A 16155-nucleotide genomic window follows, 5' to 3' on the forward strand; every position below is an offset into this window, starting at 1 on the left:
TGGAGTATCAGAAGCTGAGGGGTGACCTTATAGAGGTTTACAAAATTATGAGGGGCATGGGTAGGATAAATAGACAAAGTCTTTTCCCTGGAGTCGAGGAGACCAGAACTAGAGGGCATAGGTTTAGGGTGAGAGGGGAAAGATATAAAAGAGACCTAAGGGGCAACTTTTTCACACAGAGGGTGGTACGTGTATGGAATGAGCTGCCAGAGGAAGTGGTAGAGGCTGGTACAACTGCAACATTTAAGAGGCATTTGGATGGGTATATGAATAGGAAGGGTTTGGAGGGATATGGGCCGGGTGCTGGCAGGTGGGACTAGATTGGGTTGGGATATCCATTCGACATGGACTGGTTGGACCAAAGGGTCTGTTTCCATGCTGTACATCTCTATGACTCTATGACTCTAAGTACTTCCTCTGCAGGAGAGAGCAAGATAGAATGGGAGCAGTGTGGTGCAACATAATAAAGTAAGCAGCAGCGGACTGTGTGAAATAACTCATTTGAACTCACAGTGATGTCCAGTCCATGAAACTCCACAAAATTGACACTTAGCTGATTCTGGATAAAAGACTCAAAGTCATGAGGGTCTAAAATCTCTCTGATTGTGAATTTTGCAGGAGCTGGCAGCAATTAGCTCACCTCTAACAATATCAATAACAGCAATTCCAATGTGATGTAGTGACAAAACCTTTGTTGAGTTCAGGCTTATTGATTTCCCTTTTACAATTCCGCATTTGTGTCCATTTCTGGTCACAGTGACAGCCCATCATATACTTGCTTCACTGAAGTTACCAAGGTCCAAACATGTGCTGCTGGTAAAGAGCCTTTGGCAATGAAAGAAAGGAACTCTTAATCAGCTTCTTAAAAACTTTAATTGCCGCTTGTGGGAAGGATGCAGCATCGCATCAGGGTATGAACCTAGTGACTTCCTTTGATTCTTTATTTTGCAAATCGCACCCCCAGCATCTCCAATGGCCTGGAAAATTCCCTTTTCCATTGTGTCTGAACTGGAGAGCTATTCTCATTTTTCAGTTTCCACCATTCACTTTAGTATAACGTGCTAATTGGAGAAAGGTGAAAACCAAAAACAACTTGTATTCATACTGATACCCTAATCAGGCATTACAATATGTTATATACAGATGTTTGGTAGAATTAGGACAAATATAATTAAGTCTTGAATGATCTCAAAGGTATGGAGGACAGAGATCTACAGACTAGCCAGGAGTGTGATCAAGTCAAAAGGTAGCAAAGATAAGTGGCAAAGGAGGAGGTGGAAATATATTAGTTTAGTGGTAATGTGGGTATCGAGCAGAAAGTACACCTCGGAGTCACTGAGGTTACAAATAGTCTCATTCAATTTGAAATTATTGCCATGGATGGGTGATGTAGATGCTCAAGAAATGGGATTTGTGACAGGGACTGAAGACAGTCAGTTGGAAGCATTAGTTGGAGAAAATTTCTGTTCCTATATTACTGACTTCAGTCTGATAATATAGAAATGATGGTTGGTTCAAGAGGGCTGGTGGTGAGGTGGTACTGGATGTCAACAGATTACATATAAAAACTGATGTTGTTCTTTTGAATTATCTCGCTAAGGGACAGCAAAGATGAGCAATTGAAGTGGGCCGAGAATAGATTCCTTGGAGAACACTTGAGATAACACTGTTGAAATAGGAAAAGATGCTGTAGATATAATTCTGGATTTGACAGCAAATGGATAATGAAGAATATAATCAGATGTACAATAGTGGAGAGGTATTGGAACAGCATTTCATGGATGGTCATGTCAAAAGCTGCAGCTAGCTGTTTGATGAAATCTGAAATTGTACATGTAATTGAACAATTGAGTGCAATCTCAGGAGTCCTGGAGAATTTGATCACAGGAGGAAACTTGATTACCAAGGCATAAGGGGCAGCATGGTGGCTCGGTGGTTAGCACTACTGCCTCACAGCACAAGGGACCTGGGCTTTAGGCGACTGTCTGTGTGGAGTTTGCACATTCTCCTCATGTCTGTGTGAGTTTCCTCTGAGTGCTCTGGTTTCCTCCCACAGTCCACAGATGTGCAGGTTAGGTGAATTGGCCATGCTAAATTGCCCCTAACGTCCAGGGACATATAGGCTAGGAGGATTAACCATTGGAAATGCAGAGTTATAGGGATAGGGTACAGGGGTAAGTCAGAGTGGGATGCTCTTTGGAGGGTTGGTGTGGACTTGTTGGGCCGAAAGATTGTTTCCACATTGTAAGCATTCTATGATAATGAGTTATTAAGGCAGTTTAAGTTGGAGAAACTTTTCACAAAGTTGCAAAGCCAGATCTTCAAAATTTTAGAACTGGTTTCCCTTGCAAAGGAGTTAGAGTTTTAATAAGATTTGGTGTGTGTGTCACTAAAATCGAGGGTGGATCTCTCTTGACTGTATTGATCATTTAAAGTGTTTTACTACTTTTCTGTTAACTCATCTATTTCGTGATAATTCTGAATGTCAAACTATATGTTGGATATGTGTGTAGTACTTTATTTGACTTTCTAACTTGATACATTAAGATTTCATTTGTTCGAAGCTATACATTCTTATGGCTTTATTCTCTTATTAATTGGAACCTTAAACTTCAAAGAGTTACTGGTCTCTAAGTAGCTTATAGCATGAATTTCATGGTTGCACCTGGAATGAAAATGTCTTTCTCAATTATCAGTCATACCATCTTGAAGGAGGTAGCGTTGCTGGGGATTCCCAGTAATTGCTGAAGACAGCTAAGAAATTCACCCTTGCTCCATGTTCTTATTAGATGGTGGTGCCTAATTCCCTGAGAATTACTAAGTGCACAATGTCATTATTAAATGATAACTTTAAAAAGGAACATTTGCCAAATTGTCAGTGGTAATGGCAGCAATTTAAAACTGTGGTTTTGAAGTTATTACTACTTCTGTTTAAAGGCAGGACTGCATTACCTGGAGGTAAATTGTGATAACTTTAAATGCTGTTGCCAAATCAAATTCAATGTTTATGCTACAGGCTGAATTCTGCATTACCAATGTCAATAAGTGATTTGCCACATGCAAAATTGTTGCTTATCTGTCATGCTTTGTAGCTTACTGGCTGCAGGACTTTTCTAAAAGACTGATAAACACCTTGCATTGATATACAGTGGTTAACCTATCTAGAGGAAATGAACCTGCATGAATTGCTGTACACTGGTATAGGTTTTTGGGGGTGAGGTGCAATATCAATTGCTGGACAGAAGAAAACTGGGAACTCAGTGGCACCTGTTATGTGATGTGTAAGAGTTAAAATCATTTTGTATCAACAGGATAACATGACATTTAAAACTTATGCATTTATAGGGTTGAAAAGAATGGGCCCTGTCATTGTGATGTAACATTGTAGTGAAGTATGTGAATATAGTATTTTCAGTTTACTGATACACAAAGGAGGGATATAATTGTGTCAGACTGTTAAGTGTGTTGCTTAATGATAGCAAATGTTCAGAACAACTAAAATTGTGGCTGGTAGCCTAAAGCAAAGTAGCCTGCTACAAGTTCCCTGAGATACCTTAACACAGGTCTCCAATCAAACAGAGTTTACATTACAAACTCATATCATGTAGAAGCAGTTCTGCAATCACTTCAAGTATTATCACTGAGGAGTACCCTCTGGCAATGTTATTAAATCGTAACAACAAACAAAACATGCAAGTACAAGATTGAATGCAATAATTTTTTTGAAAGTTCTTATTTATGACAAGGCCATACTATCCTTCCTAAGCTGTAGTGTTCAGAGCTGTTCGGGGTCCTCCATCAGAATGTTTATGAACCAAAGCATGATAGCTACCCTCTTCACAACATCTTATAATCTATTTCTCAAGGCCTGTATTCCAAAAGCAGTTTTCGTTATCTGCTGTACTAACCTTGTCATGACATTTTAACTAGTGTACCAGAACCTCATTTAGAATGTACACCATGCACTCTTATTATACAGTTCCCAGGAAGACAGTGCATTATTAAGACTGTTAGATGGCATTGTGACTTCCATCATAAAGGTATCCACTTCACTTTCAGGAGCAGTAGTAATAGTAATTGCAGCAGTCTGCTTGTTGGTGTCTTACCTTTGCCTGATGTAGTCATTCTCCATGAACCCAGAATATGGGCTTTTGGCTAAGTCAGAGTTGCATTGAGCTTTGTGGAAAGATTCTTGCTGTATCTTACCAAACTCACCTTATTTAACTATCTCCCTCACCCTATACCACTTCCTCATGCCGAATTCTATTCCTATCTTCCAATGAGCTGTTCTCGGAACAACTCACTATTCAATGGATATCCACTGAAAGACCAGTATCCCTTGTACTTGTGCCATCTTTAAAAGCCTGTTGTGCACCTGGACAAGTACCGTCAGTCTGGAGCTGCAGTGCACCATTTGCCCCAGACATGGTAATAAGGGGAAATATGCACCCTGCTTTGTAAGCAGCAATGTGGAGATCATACTGGATAGAATGATACAGGCACAGAGTGTTCTTTTCCCACAGGAGCAGCAATGGAGCCTTTCATTCCTATTCAGAAAGTCTTTCTTTCCCTCTTTTAGAATCTGCTGCAGTTGAAACTTTATTGCTGGAACAGCACAGCAGGTCAGGCAGCATCCAGGGAACAGGAGATTCGACGTTTCGGGCACAGGCCCTTCCTCAGGAAAGGGCCTGTGCCCGAAACGTCGAATCTCCTGTTCCCTGGATGCTGCCTGACCTGCTGTGCTGTTCCAGCAATAAAGTTTCAACTTTGATCTCCAGCATCTGCAGACCTCACTTTCTCCTAGAATCTGCTGCAGCCAGAATGTACATCCCCTTTAAGGGTGCAGTCTAACCTTGAGAAGTTCAGGCTAGTATTTACTGATGCTCACCTGGGACTAAGTCAGACTTACCCTTCTGCTAAGCATGGAACCACAGGTCTGTGCACACACCCATGGAAATGGGCAGGATGACCTGTTTCTATGATGCAAGTACTATGTAAAACTTTGACTAGATCTCTGTTTGCATAGTTCAAAAGGAACTTTACAATTTATGTGTTTCTGAACTCTTTGAAGACCAGTTCTATTGACAATATATTTCCCCAAATACCATTTCAACATTGTGCTAATAGATCCCTCTGTCAATGTGTTTTTACACTAGTTGCTGAAGTTAGTTATAAATCAGTCTTGGGCCTACTGTATCAGTCATATATTTCCTCACACAAGCATTTCTTATAGAAAATATAAACTATTCTTCATTCGTTTAGTATCTCACTGTTATCCTTTTATTCTACTATGTTGCTGTATGATACAAAGTCAGTTCAATTATTAATCCTGAGTTCTTCAATAGTGCAAGGAGGTACTGCACCTGACTTTCCATCTGCATATTTTAGAGCACATCCAGAACATGTAGGTTGTTGGAATTGTCAATTCTAACAAAAGCGCAAAAGCTTAATGGCAGGTTCAAATCATTGTACTGAATGAATCATAGACCATTAGAGTTCTTTTATAAGAAAGGTGTGCTAATCAGATTCATTACATTTCTTTTTACAGAGATTATGTGGTTCCTGTTCTATTTATATTATATTACCATGTCATTCTGAAAAAAGCATGTAAGTTAATAATCTCTTTTTCAAATATCCATTTACTTTTCAATTTGCCTGCTTTGTTGTATAAATAAAGAGGGTCAGACAATGTGCACCATTTCACAATAGGAGATATGATCATCATATTACAAACTACCCCTAATTAGCTCTACTGTCCAAGATGACCAAATATATTTGTTAGGTGGAGGGACAAGTAGGGTTGAGGAAGCGGGGAGTCTGTAGAAGGACTTGGACAGGCTTGGAAAGTGGACAAAGAAGTAACAGATGGAATAAAAGGTGGGAAATTTTGAGGTCATGCATTTGGGAGGAAGAATAGAAGTGAAGAATAGCTTTTAAATAGTAAAAAGCTTTGTTCAGGATTCTCTAAAGGTTCAGTCAGCAGGTAGGAAGGCAAATGCAATGTTAGTATTCATTTAGTATACAAAAGTAGAGATGTACCTCTGAGGCTGCATAAGCCTCTGGTCAGACCACATTTGCAATATTGTGACCAGTTTTAGACCTGTATCTAAGGCAGGCTGTGCTGGTATTGGAGGGGATCAAGAAGAAGTTTACAAGAATGATCCTGGGGATGAAAGGTTTGTCATATAAGGAGCAGTTAAGTACTCTGGGTCTGTACTCCATGATGTTCAGAAGGATAAGGGGGTATCTGATTGAAACCTACAGAATACTGAGAGGCCTGGATAGAGTAGACATGGAGAAGATGTTTCCATTAGTAGAGTTTCCACTGGGACCTGAAGGCACACCATGGATTGGCCATGCCAAATTGCTTCTTAGACTTCAGGCATGTGCAGGCTAGGTGGATTAGCCATGGTAAATGTGGGGTTATGGGGATAAGGTAGGGGGATGGGTCTGGGGTGGATGATTTTTGAAGGTTTGATGCAGAGTCACTGGGCTGAATAGCCTCTTTTTGCACTGTAGCAATTCTTTGATTCTAATATTATGAGTCAACTGTTAACATTCTATGATAATTGAAATACAGCGATTAGCATCTTCACTTATAACTCTCTCGTTATTGTGGGAGCTCCTAGAAGGAAAAGATTCATCTTGTTTATCTTCCACCATCTTGGTGGTCATATGATACAATAACATAGAGTTGTTGACTAATTGTAGAAACAAATCTATATCCATTTGTCCAGAAATGACCCAAGGAAAATCCAATGGGGAAGAACTTTGAGGTTAGCTTCTCCCTCTGTTCCTCAGTTAGCTTCTTCATCCAAAAGATGGAACAATTACCAATTAGATTGTCAGTGTTAGGTCTGGCACCTATTGGAAGGGGCATGGAGACCATATGATAGGCCTGGAAGAAGACACAATCAAAGGAAATTGGATGGGTATTTCAGGGAAATATACTTCCTGATCCGCAGGGAAAGAGAGAGTGAATAAGACTGATGGAGCTATTTTATAGAGAGTTGCTAAAGATTCAATGATTCAAATTACCTCTTTCTGAGTTATAATGACTTGATGGGCTGAATTGTAAGTGAACTAGAGGCTGCTGGGAACAGAAACATGAACATTAGGTGGCCTTCGATGAGCACAAGGTGCTTAAATGGGAATCACCTTTCCTCCCACCCAGCTAGTAGCTCACCAACCCTTAGTGAGTGGTCTGACACTTTGAGTGAGCCTCCTCACCAGAGGAGTATCACACTGGAGGAAAGGGGAAGTCTTAAGTGACAATTAAATGGCCACTTAATATCCTCAATTGGCCCATGGCTGACAGCTTCTCGATGCTTCCCTCCCTCCAGGTAGAACACCTATGGGGATGCGTAGATGTTGGGTGTGTTGCTCTGCCATGACACCAGACTTCATGTCCCTACCTACCACATTGTCCAATGAGCAATGGCAGAAAACTCAACCCCATTCTCCTCATAGTAAGTAAGTTAGAAATAAAATAAATTTGTGAAAGCTACTACAAAAGTTTCATTGGTAATTTATTAAGTTATTGGGGTTGGGTAAACCTGAAGCATTACTTCAAAGTAACTCAAGTTACTGAGATTATAACACATTGAAATCATAAATTGTAAATTGAAATTATTACAAATTGAAATTGAGGAAGAGGAAATTTAGATATTGGAAGAACTTTATTTTAACTGAAGAAGTGATAAATATGTGAATTAATATATCAGGGAACGTAGCGTAGAGAATAGGTAGATGCATTCAAAATGCAGTTAAGTGGCAGAGAATTAGTGACAAAATTGGATGAGTGCATGAATTTTCCTTGATTTTGCTAATATCCTATTTGTTATCTCTGATAAGTAAGAAAAACATTAATAGGGCATGTCTAAATTTTCTCCAGTTCAGAAAGTTACAGGTTATATATTACCTGAATGCCTTTTCCATTTGGGGGGATACTGACAATGACCAAGTGTGTAACATCCCTTAACTCCTTTAACTGTCACCTTGAATGAGAAAAAGCTTTTACTTTCACAGTATCATCTCACACACTTTGAATTGTTAAATAGTAAATTTTCTTCAACACAACAAATTAGAATAAAAATGGTGAATCAAGGTAACAGCAGAATTTAATTGCTTGCTGGTGCAATTTTAAAAAATGGTAACTGAGTGAAATTTTAATTTTTGATTGGTGAAGCAACATAATGTAGCTTTAAGCCAGATTATTGTACAATGGATACACAATGTCTGGAATGGCAATGGTGCCAAATGAGATAGAAGCCTTTGGGAACAAGGAAGATAGTGTGCAAATGCCCTTGTAAGAAATACTGCTGTTGTTTGTGTGAAAGGGCTCTGTAAGCTGAAAGGCTTCCAAGGTCAAATTATTATCAGAAAGAGAAAGAACATGCTGGGTGAAAGATAGTTGGTGTTTACCAGAGCTGAATGCAAGGACTAAGAGTATTACATCAGTTATGGGGGCACTATTTGCTCAGAAAAATGGATTAAAATTCCAGCAAAGGCTGGAAAACAGAAAAACTTGTCAAACAGCAGTAAAGATAATCGTTCTGTAGAATTTATTGTTCCTGTTGCTTTGCCTCCCCTCATTTTTCTGATGGCACACGCAGTCTGCAGATGGAAGAGGGAGTTATAGTTTAGATGCAACTGTACCAGTTCTCTACGGTGCACACAATTATGAAAAGAGATTAGATTCCCTAAAGTATGGAAACAGGCCCTTCAGCCCAACAACCCTCCAAAGAGTAACCCATCCACACCCTGACTAATGCACCTAATACTATGGGTAATTTGACATGGCCAATTCACCTGACCTGCCCATCTTTTGACTGTGGGAGGAAACCAGAGCACTCAGAGGAAACCCACACAGATGCAGGGAGAACATGCAAACTCCTCATAGACAGTTGCCCAAGTGGGAATTAAACCCAGGTCCCTGACACTGTGAGGCAATAGTGTTAACCACTGAGTCATCATGCCACCCCCAATTATGATGAAACAAACTTAGTTGTACTTATTGCCAGTAATAAATCTTCTTGTTATCTAATAAAAGTGCCTCTTCTGTAGCTGCTCTTCGGCGATATGTCCTTAATAACAAATCACTTAATAGGCCTGAGATAAAGTAAAGACAAAGGAGGATTAGGATTTGTGGCAGAGAACTACTTCAAACAATCTTCATCCAGTATCACACGTTATTAGAGGTGACAAATACCACAAAGTGCCAGCAATGGTCACTTTGGAAAATAGCACAATAACAAAGGGTATTCAGTAAATGGGACTGCATCTAGATGGGGAACGTTGGTGTTTCTGAAAAATAAATAATGCCTTAGTTGATATTGTTTCTTGGAGATAAAATGCTAAAGAAATGATTGTAACTGAAAATGGATTGGGGATGATGATTGACAATGAATCCCTGCACACACAAAGATACACAAATATCGTTGTGTTGCCTCCTACATCATCATGATAAAGATGTGCACCTGGTGCTAAACATGTTTCTGAGTGACTACATGCTTCAGTGGCTGTTGGGTGGATCAAATCTGTGTGACACGAGCAGCACTGGCCTGTATCACTTAAAGCCAGATTCTGCCTCTTATATCCAAAGTGTATTCTGCATGAAGCAGATGGTTGAAGGCATTCTGGGAAAATTTATATGCAGAAACAGGAGTGGGAATGGCACAACTATTACATTCTAGTTTCACTATTTGGAGGAACTATTGGCTAAGCCAGAATTTATTGTCAATCCCTAATTGCTCTCAAGAAAATCTTGATGAGCTTTTAGAGAGGGAATTCCAGAATTTTAACACAGTGACAATAAAAGAACAATGATATAATTCAATGTCAGGATGGTGTATGACTTGGAGGTGGTATTTTTACTGTGAATATGCTTCCCTTGTCCTTCTAGATACAGAAGGTCACGAGTCTGACTGAATCAAGAACCAAAGAGGGTGAGAATGCGGGTAAGTGGAGTTGAAATGCCCATTAGCCATGATTGAATGGCGGAGTGGACTCGATGGGCTGAATGGCCTTACTTCCGTTCCCATGTCTTATGGTCTTATGGTCTTATGAAATCCTAGCCTGGAGAGGTTTTGATCAGTTAGATGTCAGCAACTCTGCAGCACTGGCAGCACCATGGGGAGCAGTGGCCACTGTTTATATTGCAATGAAAAGGATCAGCCTAGGTCCATTTAACCACCTCATAGCTCTCATTTTCTCTATGCCACCTATAGTCTGTAGCCATCAATGCTTCCCACACCCCCTATATTGCTGCACTCATTTATGTTCTTTAACACCTTAAAAGAAAGTCACCATAGTCCTGCTCTCTCATAAGAGAGATGATGAGTGATGGTTTAACCTGAGGGTCAACATGCCTAGGCAAAGGGAGAGGCTGAGAAGAAAAATCCTTCATGGTAACCTCAGCCAGTGTGCTAATTGAATCCATCTTGTTTACTCTGCATTGCAAGCCCACTTTCCAGCAAAAAAGAGAGGATATTTAAAGCTGTGAGGCAAGTTTTTACTGTGCTAAATATGGAATGCACTTCCAGAAGAGGAAGTGGAGGCAGAACCAATAGCAATATTTAAGAGGCACCTTGACAGGTATATGAATAGGCAGAGAATAGAGGGATACGGACTATGTAGAGGCAAAAGGTTTTTAGTTTTGAAAGACACCATATGCCAATGCAGTCTTGGTGGGCTGAATGACCTGTTCTTGCGTTATACTGTTCTTTGTTAAATTTAAGTCCATGGTCATATTCGCAACCGCTGGCATCATCATTCTTGTTTTATGCTGAGGTTGTAGGAGGTGGTAGAGCACCTTCTTCCTGAAGTTCAGATGATGCATACACTGCTCCTATCTTCACTGGATTTAAGAGAAGTGTTTCTGGAAAAGCACAGGAGGAGAAGACTCTTTGTTAAGTATCCCTCTCCTCTTCCATGTGTGAATTCCATGGGAATTTTGCTCAATTTTCCTCCTATGCTGCCATCCTGTTTGATAAAAAAAAGTTTGCCCAGAATCCTTGAAGCCACAACTTTGTTCTTTGCTTTGTGTTAACACCACTTTAATCAGCTCCTCAAAGCACCCAGCACTTCCACAAACTCAAATAGAACCAATAGATAAAGTGGTAAAAACAATGACTGCAGATGCTGGAAACCAGATTCTGGATTAGTGGTGCTGGAAGAGCACAGCAGTTCAGGCAGCATCCGAGGAGCAGCGAAATCGACATTTTGGGCAAAAGCCCTTCATCAGGAATAAAGGCAGTGAGCCTGAAGCGTGGAGAGATAAGCTAGGGGAGGGTGGGGGTGGGGAGAGAGTAGCATAGAGTACAATTGAGATGAAGGTGATAGGTCAGGGAGGAGAGGGTGGAGTGGATAGGTGGAAAAGGAGCTGGGCAGGTCGGACAAGTCCGGACAAGTCATGGGGACAGTGCTGAGCTGGAAGTTTGAAACTAGGATGAGGTGGGGGAAGGGGAAATGAGGAAGCTGTTGAAGTCCACATTGATGCCCTGGGCATAGATAAAGTCACCACTGAGCTACTCCCTCATCAGAGAGAGCCAACTGGTGATGCTTTAACCCGAGGGTCACCAAATCTCAACCAAGGGAGATATTGAGAAGGAGACCCCTTCATAGTAACCTCAGTCAGAGCAGGAAGTTGACCCACACTACTAGCATTACAAACCTGCCAGCCAGCCAAAATAGCCATGTAGCCACATCTAATTCAGCAAGCTTGATCCCAAATTATTGTTTGAGATTTGGTGGGTAACATGAACAACTTAAGAGTATTTTCAAACCATTGGATCATTTTTGAAGTGCAATTGCAGTTCCTACACATAGAGAAGAAATAAGCCAAATAATATCCAAATTCTGTGATGTGGTGCACAAAAAAAAGTCAGAGATATTTTCTTTAGATACAATTTATTACATATCTGTTTTATGAATGTCAATGTCCTTAGAGTACAGCCCTGCAGTGCACGTTGTTACTGAGGTATTGAAAATCAAGAGAATGATGTGTTTCAAACTCATTCACTGGTGTTAAGCTATACACTTGTTGTGAGTCAATGTTACAGCTCATTATTCCACTATGGGCAATCAGAACTAAGTAGCCTATTTCACAGGAGATACTGCATTTGACACAATGAGTAACTCAAACCTAAAACATCTATACAATGCCAATAACTTGTGGATTTCTAGTACATTTTGAATGTTTGTTTCTGATGGGAAAATCAGCTCTGCTTTTGGATTTACAATGTCTCCAAAGCTTGAAAAGAAAAGGACCTTATCTCTTGTTTGTGAATGGATGTTTTTGCACAGGGTTGAGCTTTTATGGGTGCACTATGGTTTGATATTCTCAAAACTAACAATTGTGAAAAAATGTCCCAAACACATTTTTATATATTAAGAAAGGTCAGTAGAAAAGAACAAATTTAAATGAAGCATGTAGATATATCATTGCTATATGAGCACTTAATAAACGATTAATCATTTGCAATATCTAGATAACTTAGCAAATTGTTTAACTGGAGTATTAAGATTTCATATAAAATTATTAGAATTATCCTAAGAGACTAAACTATGGAGTAAATGCATCTACCTTCTTGCTAAAATGACTGATGGACAAGGCTCACTATTGACAAAGTAATTTTTGGGAAGTTCTACCCATGTTGGTAGAATATGGAGTAAGTTTCCAAATCCTGAATTCCCAGTGAGGAGATTCATTCCAAGGAACAGAACATTTCTGCTGTGGTATTGTATTCCTGTTCCAGTGTGCTGTTGGATAATTGGTACTCTTGGCATTGGCTGTTTCCTTTTGTCTATAGGGATGGTGCCAGTTGTGGTTCAGTGGTATCATACTTACATCTGAATCCAAATGTTTGTATTCAACTCCACTTGAGCAAAAACAAAATCAGGGCTGATACTACAGTCGAGTGCTGCACTGTTGGAAGTGTTATCTTTTTTGAGTGAGACAGCTACATTCTCAGGTGAGTTTAAAAGAATCCATGTCACTATTTTGAAGAACAGTGGAAAGTTATTCCCTTTGTCATTGCTAACATTTAACCCTCAATGAACATTGTAAAGATATTTGTGGACTCAAAGCTTCCAATTACTGTTGGAACGGATCTAGTTGATGGTCATCATACCAAATCGGTTTGCTTAATGATCTGCGTTTTCTGAGATTCACAGCTTCAGGATGTTTCCATTGCAGTAAGCTGTCTGAGCTTCAGTGTAATGCAAGGCAAGTGAAGGCATGTTCTTCCAATTCCTTTGCCTACCATTTCCCCCAAGCCTCCCTGGACAGATGCCAAATGTGTTGGAAATGCCCATTAAAGGTAACAGTAAACAGAATAGATACATAAGGTAAGGTAAAAGTTTTGTCAGGGCTATACAGATTTTTTATTAGTTATTCTTTTCTTTTTAAACATTTAATGTTATAATTTATTTTCATGTTTGAATTTCATTATAATTTAATAATTCATGTTAATTTTTCATATTTATTTAACATTCAATGTTTTTAGTAATTTCTACAGAATGAGTCTGGGTGAATGAGACAAGTAAATAACGAGAAAAATGGGCAAGAGGGTAGGGTGGCAATGGGTAAGATAGTCAGGGTGATTGTTAAGCGGATGAGGGTTTGCAATAGCTTTAGGGAAGTGAGGTTGTGTCAGGAACAGCCAGAGCACATCTAGGCCTGTCGGGTAGATCATCGATTTGAGTTGTACCAAGTTGGCGAAGAGACAGGTTTTACTTGGGAGTGGCAGCACCGTGTGTCAAAGGCAGATAGGAGCAATGCAGTATCAAGGCTGGGCAGCATGGTGTCACAGTGGTTAGCACTACTGTGTCACAGTGCCAGGGACCTGAGTTTGATTCCAGCCTTGGGTGATTGTCTGTGTGGAGTTTGCATGCTCTCCCCATGTCTGTGTGGGTTTCATCCAGGTGCTCTGGTTTTCTCCCATGGTCCAAAGATGTGCAGGTTAGGTGGATTCGCCATACTAAAGTGCCCCATAGTGTTGAGGGATGTGCAGGCCAGGTGGATTAGTAATGGGAAATATGGGTTTCCAGGGATAGAGTGGGGTGTAGGTCTGGGTGGGATGTTCTCCAGACAGTCAACGCAGACTTGATATGCTGTAAGGTTTCTAGCTGTACTTTAGGGATTCTATCAGGTGCCTGGTTGGAGTGTGTGATAGCAGGTGTTGGAGGATAAGTGGGGTCAGTGGTTAGAGTTAGAGTAGATCTTTATTCCTTGAACGTTTCTTGGTTAATTATTAAGCTACACACATCAGAACCAGCCATGTCCAACTTTAACTGGAAGCTGGCGATCCTTTTAGAGTCCTACATGCAAGAGTTATCTAGGTTTCAGCAAATAGTATTTTCCTCTCAGAGGATGAGAGCCAATTTTATTATTACCACATTGCTGTTAATGGGAATTTGTTCAAGTAGCTGCAGGGATTCCTCCATTACAACATTGACAATGCTAAGTATGTAAGTTAGCTGGCTGAGCTTGAAGGTTTGTTTTCAGATGTTTTGTCACCATGCTAGGTAACATCATCAGTGAAAGTCTTTGGTGAAGCGCTGGTGGTATGTCCGCCTCTCTATTTATAGGTCTTGGCTTCTTAAGGTGGGTGTTATCATTTCCGACATGACCCACTATCACTATCACGATCATTATCACTAGTTTCCATACATACAGACAAAGAAGGACACTACTTTGACTGAGACAACACACACGTCCTAGGACAGGTGAAACGAAGACATGTATGAGAATTCTTAGAGATATGGCATTCTAACCAGAGCTCCATCAATAAACATATTGACTTAGATCCCAACCACCTTCCCTTGAAAAAAATAACTAGAAATGACATCACCCACCTTAAGAAACAAAGAGCTATAAGTAGAGAGGCGGGACATACCACCAGCGCTTCACCAAAGACTCTCACTGATGATGATACCTAGTCATGGTGGCGAAACATTTGAAACCAAGCTGTCCAGCTCAGCGAGCTAACTTAAAAACTTATCATCAACCTGAACTACAAATCTTCTCAAAAATTGCTAGTGACAATGCTTTTAAAGTATTAATTGACTGAAAACTGCTTTGGGAGGGTTGTGCCTATGAAAGAAGCTGTTTTCTTTTACTCTTTACATTAGACACACGCTATTTAAGCAAGCACTTATTGGTCCAGCTTTTTACATATGGTAGGGTTGCAGGTTTTATCTTGGTCAGTCATGTAATTAGCTAGTTAGTCACTAGTTCTATGGACTGTCCATTTTTATTTTCATAATTAAGCATGGGTTCTTCACAGCAAGATCTTAGTGACGTTAAAGTTTACAAAAACAGCCACTATGTGAAATGCATGATACCCAGTGCCCAATGTTCTTGTACAAACGCCTAAAACTGAGCCAGCAACACTACTTATAAAGAATTGTGACATGTGATATGTTATTATAACACTGATAAACCTGTCTGGCAGTAAGAAAGGAAACAAATCATGTGGTAGTTTGCATAGTGACAACATTTCAGACTATTGTGAGAAAATGCACTTTTCAAAGTGCTTGCAACAAACTAGTTGATATATTAAATTCACTGACCTTTAGGTTCTGGGATCGAGGTTCCAGCCTACATTAGTGGAATAAAGATGAGATATTTGTATCCTCAATAGTCACAGGTGAGGTGCCGGAAGACTGGAGGTTGGCAAACGTGGTGCCGCTGTTTAAGAAGGGCGGTAAGGACTAGCCAGGGAACTATAGACCGGTGAGCCTGACCTCGGTGGTGGGCAGGTTGTTGGAGGGAATCCTGAGGGACAGAATGTACATGTATTTGGAAAGGCAAGGACTGATTAGGGATAGTCAACATGGCTTTATGCGTGGGAAATCATGTCTCACAAACTTGATTGAGTTTTTTGAAGAAGTAACAAAGAGGATTGGTGAGGGCAGAGCTGTAAATGTGATCGATATGGACTTCAGTAAGGCATTAGACAAGGTTCCCCATGGGAGACTGGTGAGTAAGGTTAGATCTCACAGAATACAAAAAGAACTAACCATTTGGATACAGAACTGGCTCAAAGGTAGAAGACAGAAAGTGGTGGTGGAGGGTTGTTTTTCAGACTGGAGGCTTGTGACCAGTGGAGTGCCACAAAGATCTGTGCTGGGTCCTCTACATTTTGTCAT

Source organism: Chiloscyllium plagiosum, chromosome 12 (genome assembly GCF_004010195.1).
Source record: "Chiloscyllium plagiosum isolate BGI_BamShark_2017 chromosome 12, ASM401019v2, whole genome shotgun sequence".
Taxonomy (NCBI): Eukaryota; Metazoa; Chordata; class Chondrichthyes; order Orectolobiformes; family Hemiscylliidae; genus Chiloscyllium; species Chiloscyllium plagiosum.